Raw genomic sequence first — 9,392 nt, forward strand, 5'->3', positions numbered from 1 at the left:
ATCCATTAGTTGTTTTTTTTTCCTGATCCTCTCCCTCCTCCCCCCCTCCACCTGCTGAAAGGTCCCGATGTGTGTTGTTCCCCTCCACGTGTCCATGTATTCTCATCATTTAGCTCGCACTTATAAATAAGAAGATGCACTATTTGGTTTTCTATTCCTGCGTTAGTTTGCTAAGGATAATGGCCATTATCTTAGCCATTTCAAAATAATGATTTAACCTCTCTCACCTCCATTGTCATTTTAGGAGAAACTATCAATTGGTGTCCTGCTGAGAAAAGGCATGTAGTAGTTCTAAGTTTTGAAAATTAAATGTTTAGGAACATATTTGTGTTACTATAACATTAATTTTACATTACATATCTTTGCAAAATGCTGAAATTTGCACTTATTTTAACCAGGCAGAAAACAGGTAGGACTGGATTTTTAAAAACTGTTTTTGCTGCTTTATTGAGAGTTATTTTCCCCCTTTCACCTTTATTTGATATGAATTTTGTTTCTTGTCTCAACCAAAAGGAAGCACGTTTTTCAAATTTATTTTCTTCTCTTCCCATACTTTCGCTCCTTGCAACCATGAACAGCATAGTTTTCTATATTTTTTTATTTTACAAAGAATTATCTTTTCCGTTAGGGTAAAGCAACTTGGATTCATTCATTAAAAGGAAAAGCAAAAATAAATAAAACACATTTTTAAAAAGCAAACAAAAAAGCACACAGCTTATTCTTGTCAAAACTTTATCGACACGGCTATTTTCTATTCTAGCATTTCAGGTTTTAGATTAAAAGTCTCAGATTAGATAAATTTTTGTTCCTCCCAAGGTGTCAACATATTTGTATTTAGATATTTTAAAAATTCTTGTAAGTTTTATTATTTTTAACAAAATGATTTTAGCATTTAAAAAAATCCTTATCATTAAGAAAGGTAAAGAATATAGACCATTAATTCTATTACTTTTATGTGCTTCTCAGTAAACCTCTGCAAATTACCAATACGGTTTCTCCCCCATATTATGGAAATGTCTTTTATTACGAATGTGGTTATTGTCTTTCTTTTCATTTTCCTAATCTTTCCAAGACTCTTTCCTCAGGAGAACCTATTATTTCTATTTTAGGTCTCCATTCTTTGTTCATTCTAAAATTTTCTTTCTTGCCATTTTTATCTCATTGTTCTCCTACTTTTTATTCTCAGATGCTTTCTCAAAATATCCTCTACGCTACTGATTCAACATCCCTACAATCTCAATTATACTCTTTTCTGTGCTCAATGTGAATATTGCTGGGATTTTAAAAAATGTTCACTAATCCTTAATTCAGTTTATCTCTAAAAATGTGTGTGTGGGTGAGTGTAGGGAAATGTGGGGAAAAGAAAGGAACACACACTATCTCCTTAATTATTTCTTTTCCCTACATTTAAGGGTCATATCTTTCTACATATTTGGGTATAATAGTTTCTTAAAACTTTCTTTTCAATACTACAATTATTGTTAGTAGCTTACTTTTTTTTGAGATTTCTGAAACTTACCTTTTCTATCTATCGAGCCTTATACGTTCTCTTTACGTGTATGTTTATGTCTATATCTGCTTGTCTATTTGTGTATCTATCTTTGTGGAGAGAAAGACTTGGACAAGTTACTTACAAGGAAGTTATTGGACAGTTGTGATTTTTTGTGAAATACTGTCTATTTTCATCTTTGAAAATGTGATGATAACTGATATTATATACATATGAAATTTTTAAAAATTAATATAGGCATCAAAATGGTTTTACATTTATTAATTATTGGAATTTCTTCTTTAATACATTGCCTATTGATGTATTTTCCTATTTTTTTCTCTTGAGGCATTCATAATTTTATAGTTAATTGGCAAAACTTCTTTGCTTACCAAGAATATTAATACTTTTTCTGGAAAATGCCTAGCAAAGACTTTTTGTCCGTTTAAAAAATTTCCACTGTTTCTTGTTATTTATGATTTAATGACATTTCAGAACTTTAATATACTAATATCCATAAATCTCTTCCTTTTTCCTTAGAAAATACTTTCACAACTCAAGGCAATTTAAATATCCACTTGTGGGAACAGTGCTGAAGGCCTGGACTAGGATAGTAGCAATGGAGACAGACCAAAGGTCAGCATAACAGTCAACATTAAGGGGGTTGAATCAACAGCACATAGTGCCTGATTGGAAATACAGAGTAAATTATAGTGAGAAATGAGTTGCTGTTCAGGTTTCTATCTTGAATACATAGACAGATGATGGTCAGCAAGCAAGAAAACCGGCAGAACAATTTTAGAAACTAAGAAAATGTATTTCCAATGGAACTAATTAAATCAGAGTCAGTAAATAACATTCTAAGATATAGGAGGCTGATACAGTTTGGATTTGTGTCCCTGCCCAAATCTCATGTCGAATTATATCTCCAATGTTGGAGGAGAGGCCTGGTGGGAGATGATTGGATCATGGGGGTGGATTTCCCCTTTGCTGTTCTCATGACAGTGGGTTCTCATGAGATCTGGTTGTTTAAAAGTGTGTAGCACCTCCCCCTTTTCTCTTTTCCTCCTGCTCTGACCATGCAAGATATGTGACTGCTTACCCTTTCACCATGATTGAAAGTTTCCTGAGGCCTCCCCAGCCATGCTTTCTGTACAGCCCATGGAACTGTGCGCCAATTAAAACTCTTTTTAGAATAAATTACCCAGTTTCAGGTATTTCTGTATAGTAGTGCATGAATGGACTAATACAGAGGCAGAAGCACATTTGCAGGCAGAAATGGGGAAAAAAAATATCGGAAGATAGGATAAGAGAAAGAGCTTAAGAATAAGAACGTGCAAATTTTTGTTGATTCTGGACTGGGGAGAGGTGATAATGGATTCAGATCCTGGGGGAATCTGGACAAGGATATGATCCAGAGATCAATGGGAAGGAGAAGAAAATTAATAAATTTGACTTAAGGGCTAGGCTCTATGTTGAGAAATGTAATATTTATGCTAGTATTTTTACAGAAAAAGCTGTTACCATTCTCAGTTTTGCAACCTGGTTCAGAGAAGCTAAGCCATAGGCCCCAAGCCATATGGACTATATGGTGGCATCTATTTAAACTCATATTTATTTGTTCTTAGCACTTTTGTTGCTGTCAGTATGCTACCTCTAAGTAGGACTTTGATTTCCTACAAAATTCACTATTACACATCCAGGTAGATGTGAATACATGCTGCATTAATGTCTGTCACCCACAGTTACTGCAGGGGAAGTTGGCATCACAGCATTGACAGCATGCCTACTATCTTTAGGTTAAAGTGGATATGTTATCATTACCCTATGCAAAAGAATCTGATCATTGCCCTGAAGACAATTTTGTTATCTCACATTGCATATGTGATCATTACCCTGAGGGCAGAGATGCAATCATTGGCCTATAGGAATACCTATCATTATGGCTTGGCAATTGGAAAAGTGATAATTAACTTGCACAAATAGATGGGATCATTGCACTACAGATAGAACTGTTATTGCATTTTCTGAAGAAATGCAATCTCTAGTGTGTAAAAGACAATGTGTTATCTACATTTATGGTAGAGATATGCTCCTTATATTGCCCATAATGATGATATCAACTGCATTTCAGGTGGAAATTAGGATTGTTGCATTGCTGATAAACTTGTTATAATTACATTGCAGAAAGAGATGCAATCATTCTCTTGCATATGGTGCATATGAAGATGGGATCATTACAGGAAAGGTGGAGGAGATGCAGTCATTATGCTCTATACACACCCATTTTCTTGGCCAGCGGCTGAAGATGGGATGCTTTCTTTGCTGGAAGACCTATTACCAGTTAGGTTGCAGAAGATGTGATCATCATCCTAAACAATAATTTAGAGTCCCATAACAATTTTAAGTGTGCTGTTCATGAAAATTTGAATACATTGTACTGGCAATGTAATGGAAGTGAGATGCCTCATGTCATGAGAAAATCTGACATAAATTCCTTAAGCAGGAGAGGCCATGTGGGTATGGAAGCCCTGAAGGGGAGCAAAAAACAGCCAGACCCTAGCTGTTCCAGTCATCCCAACTGAGGTGCCAGACTTGCGAATGAGGCCATCTTGCATCATTTAGGCCTAGGAGAGCTGCCAACTGACTGCAAACACATGAGTCAATCCAGCTAATACCACATGGAGCAGAGACAAGCCGCCCAGCTGAGCCCTGTCCAGATGATAGAATCATGAGCAAATAAGGTTGTTGTTCTTTTAAACCACTAAATTTTTGGGTGATTGGTTACACAGTAATAAATAACTGAAACAACTATGTACAGTTTAATGATCTGAAATCAATCCATAGCATTATTATAGCCTTTTTAACCAAATTGAAATGATAACTTCTTCATTTACAATGCAAATCAATTTAATGGCAATAGTTACAACTGCCCTGAAATGATCTAAAGCCTCATGAAGTTGATTTAATATATAGCTATCCAACATACTTAATCACATGTTCACAGTTGATGAATAGTGACTGAATCTCCATGAGCAAGATAATAGTAAGAGCTTTTCTTTTCTCTCTCTTTCTCTTTTATTCAGATGAATAATTTTACATTTACACTGAGAAAAAGTTAAAGTTGCAGCTCTGTTTTCACACTACCTGAGGGATCTTTGTAGGTTACATAAACCGTAAGCCTCCTGTGTAAGTTGAGGAAAAAATTCCCGATTCACAGTGTTATTGAGAGGATTAAATAAGATAATTTGTGCAAAGTCTTAACCATAGTTGCCAGCATTTAAACTTTAGCTCTTGTCCATGTCTCTAATGTATTGTAAAATGAGCTTACTCTTCAAAGGTTGATCTAAAAGAATATTTGTCAGACACAAAGACCAAGATTTGTCCCAGTTGTTGAACCCTGAGTATAACTCAATAGTATATTGGCAGTTTTTTTTTTTTCTGTTAAGTCTGGATCCATTCAATTAGTGATTTATTTCTTAATTTGTCAAACATTACATTAACAAAGTAACACCTTTTCTATCCATATTATACTGTGGTTACAAAAATGGATAAATTGTATTTGAATTAAAAAATTTAATTGCCACCAAAGAAGAAAAAAATAACTAGAGAAAAATTAAAGAGATATGTCAAGAAGGAATCAAGAGGCTGATAACATGAGATCTCTTCTAGCTTTGAAATATGTCTTGTGAAATGACTAAAATTTTAAAAAGCTAGGATCAAGTATTGGTGAGGAGATGAAGTAATTCTAAGTCTCATCCATTGCTAATGGGGTATACATTGGTTTAACTGGTTTGGAGGACTGTTTGGTAATGTCTAAATATTTATTAAAGTTAAACCTACTCCTAAGTCTTATGCCCCAGAAATTTCAAACCTAGGTAAATACCTAAGAGAAATAAGAGTATATGTCTTCCACAATATCTATACAAAAATGTGCATAGCAGCCATAGTCATCACTCCCTAAAACTGGAAATGACCCAAATGTCCATAAAAAGGGGAATGGATATATGTATCATTATATATTTATCTAATGGATTGCCATATAGCTGTAAGAATGAGCAACCCACTGATACATGCCACAATATCATGAATCACATAGACATTACGCTGCATGAAATAAGCCAAAATAAAAAATGTCTTATTTCACTTATATGAAGTTCTAGAATATGTAAACATTATTTATGATGACAGAAATTAAAATAGCAGTTCCCTTTGCATGGGGGGGTATTGATTATGAAAGTGTATGATAAAACATTGTACATTGGTGGAATGTTCTATATCTTGACCTGAGTGGTTACTAGGATATATGTCCACAAAAAAGTTATCAATCAATACTTAAGATTTGTGCCCTTTACAGTATGTGTGTTATATAGCCATTGAAAATAAATTGATAGATAAAAAGTAATGTCTTCTAGGTTCCATATGGAGAGGACTCCACCATTAGGCATGCTGGAGATGTGCATAAATGTGTATGTTATCCACTGAGACACAGCTGCTGAAGCACCAGAAGATTAAAGGCACTTCTATTTGTTTCTTCTACCCAGCTGAAAGGACAGAACGCTTCTTCCACAGAACCAGGACAGCCCAGGGTAACGTAATCCTTCAACTGAAAGCTATGCTTCCTATTTTCTAACAAAGAGGCTAGCTCACGTTGACCACCCAGTTTTGGCCTGCCTGGCTTGCTTTTTATCCCGGCCTGGAGGACTTTCAGGGTTGAATATCCACTCAAGCCAAATCCCAAGAAGCATAACCTGCTATTAGACTCTTGTCACTCACCGGGTGAGGACTGTGCGGCTGCTCCAGTGCTTCCCCACTTGGGTCTTGTGACATACCCTGAGGCCAAGCCAAGCCCTGGCGGTTAGCTTCTACAGTCTTTCCTTAAAGAGAGCTCAGGGATGTCTGGACAGGACCTGGAGACAGTGCCCTGGGCCAGAGACCTCTGATCTCTAGGCCAGCAGAGTCACCATGCAGACAGATTTATGAGCCTTAGGCAAAAGAGCTAGCATTCCTGTGGCCATCTTTCTACCCCTTCCTTTCCACGTGACCATATCCTTGGCCAGATCTTCATGTCCTTAGATGGCTGTTGCCTTTGGGTAAATTGGCAATTAAGATACATAAGCACATTTATCATGGCCTTGTGGTTGCCCATCCTGAAGCCCTCAGGGTGGCAAGCTGCCTGACCCTCCTGCTATGAACTTAGTAGCTTTAAAACAGAGAGTATCTCTTCCGACCCAGCTGAAATTTCCTCCCCAGGGGACCTAGTTTTAGGATTAACATGCGGGAAAGTCTGCAGTTTTGTTTTCAGTGAGGGTAGTTGTGTTTTCAAGGAAAGAGGTAGCGCCTTACAGTCAGATTCGCCAGCTTTGTTTCTTTCATCAACCCTTTACTGGCTTTCTAAATTTTTTCAAGTAACTTTACCTCTCTGAGTTTCATTTACCTCATTACCTTTATCAAGTAAGATGACATATGCAAAGCCCTTCTCAAGCTACTGCAAAGTTCTAATTAATAGAAGAAATTGTAACTACTATCTGTGTTTGAAGTGGGATCATTTTTCTTATTTGGAATTTTCACCTATTAAAAATATGGATCCTTTACACCTGTATGCCTTTACTCTCCAAATTGATTCATTCCACTAGTTCTTCTATCTCATTACTAAGTTCAAATAATCATCTTCCTACAAATCACTCAGTTTAGATGCCTTGAAGGCCTGTTTGAATTCTTGCTCCTGTTCACACCGGACAGTCAATCATCAAGTCCTGTGGAACTTGTCCCTGGTCAGCATCAATTCTTCTCCATTCCTACTGCCATTCACCACACAGAGGCCCTCATCATCCCCTCCTGGGATGTCTATCCTTCCCTCAGAATCTTTTTCTTCTCTATTGATGCCATAGACAACTTCTCATCTCATATTCTCTAAACTCAACTTTCAGGATATCACACTCTTATTCCATAGATCAGACCTCTCAATGAGTTTCTCCTTCTTTCCAGCTCTTCATAACAACTCTGAAGATAGATTCAGTCCTTCTTTTTGGAATTGCCTCTTATTTCTTTTTCCTTCTGTGTCCATCATCAACCTCCCATTGGCAAAATGATCATGAACATTTGCTTGTGAATTCATTGCCATGGTTCATTGGTTCATGGGTGGGCACCTCACCAGAGATGAGTCAATTAGAATATTACCCTGAGAATCTGGAATCGTATTTAAGAAGGTACAGATCTGCCTAATGCTTTGTTGAATGAAGAAAATACAATGTCCCAAGGGTGGCAGCCATTTCTCTGCCCTATGAACTTAAAAATGCAGAAAATCTATCTGGCATGTGAAGGCAGAAGGATATCAATGTAAAAACAAGAGGAATAGAGATAAGTAGAGAGAGAAGAGTGACTCCCCATGCTGCTTTTCTCTGAGGCCTAAATATTTTTATTTGTCATTGGTCTGTTTAAGATAAGTTATCCCCCCTTTTTTTTTAGACAAAGTCTCACTCTGTTGTCAGGCTGGAATGCAATGCCATGATCTCGGCTCACCACAATCTCTGCCTCCAGGGTTCAAGCGATTCCCTTGCTTCAGCCTCCTGAGTAGATGGGACTGCAGGTGTGCACCACCATGTCCAGCTAATTTTTTGTATTTTTAGTAGAGACTGGGTTTCACCATGTTGGCCAGGGTGGTCTCCATCTCTTGATCTTGTGATCCGCCTGCCTCAGCCTCCCAAAGTGCTGGGATTACAGGTGTGAGCCATCAAGCCTGGCCACCCTTTTTTATTTAACAACTTGGAGCTAGATTTCTATATTTGTGACCCTAGGAGTGCTACTTGTTTTAGGACCTACATACCAACTGTCATTTACTGAAATGATATTTAACCATACATTTTTTCCCATCTGATTATAAAACAAAAATCACAGATCTGGAAAAGTTTGCTCCAATATTCTAAAATGCTTGGAGCATACACAATAATATAATTGAAACTCTCTTCCCTCATGGTTTTTCTGACCTTGAACTCTCCTCTTTTCTGATTCCTCAGCCCAGCACCACTCCTTCCTTTCCCTTCTTTGCCTCTCCTTTTTCTACTCATCTTCCAAAACTAAGTAATGTTCTGCAAACTGACCTTGGACTTACTCTCTTGTCTATTTGCAAGTTCTCCCTTAGTGTCTCATCATTTCCTGACTTCAACTATTATTTTCAGGTGACCGTCTCCTCATCTTTACATCTTAACTTCTTTTACTGCCCCATTCTAGCACTGCCAACTCTTCACCAGACATATCCATCTGGATTCTCTTCCTGCTCCTCAATCTCAAAGTGCCTAAATCAGTGGTTTTCAACTGGGGGTGATTTTGTTCCCCAGGACATTTGACAAATCTGGAGGCATTTTTTGGTTATCACAACTGGGGTCGGAGATGCTCCTGGCATCTAGAGAGTAGAGGCCAGGGATGCTGCTAACCATCCTAAAAGAACAGAAGAGCCTCTTACAACAAAGAATTATCTGGCCAACAGTTCTGAGGCTGAGAAGCTCTTCCCTGAAACAAATCTCACCATGCCCTCCCTGTGTTTCCTCTATGGCCTAAATCTGATCATTTTCCTGTGTCCTCTTGCCTGTTAGTGACACCTTCAACCTTAAATCACCCAGGCCGTAAATTTCAGTAGGTCTTGTTCAACTATTTGTCAAGGATGATTTATAAAGTATGCCTACAGCGGGAAAAAATTAAAGTAAATATTACTTCTAAAATACTTTCTATATCTAGGAGTGTTTGATTGTATCAATCTTAAACATAAATGTTATAAAATTAGACAAGAAGACATTTAAACACATAAGAAAATAAAACATTTAATTTCAAATACCTTATCTATCAAATAGATTCTGGTTAAAGCAACTAATCTTCTACTCTTTAGAAAAACAAACTTATTGAGGCC

General features: G+C 37.1%; 1 long non-coding RNA gene across 1 annotated transcript; it reads left to right on the top strand.

The window, feature by feature from the left end:
• The first annotated feature begins 247 nt into the window (after window positions 1–247).
• Window positions 248–4,303, top strand: LOC135965375 (uncharacterized). The gene is made up of 3 exons (XR_010578252.1): window positions 248–278; window positions 2,030–2,125; window positions 3,677–4,303. It is a non-coding gene; the product is annotated as an uncharacterized lncRNA (long non-coding RNA).
• Window positions 4,304–9,392: the final 5,089 nt, after the last annotated feature.

The sequence above is a fragment of the Macaca fascicularis genome, chromosome 10, assembly GCF_037993035.2.
Source record: "Macaca fascicularis isolate 582-1 chromosome 10, T2T-MFA8v1.1".
Lineage (NCBI taxonomy): Eukaryota > Metazoa > Chordata > Mammalia > Primates > Cercopithecidae > Macaca > Macaca fascicularis.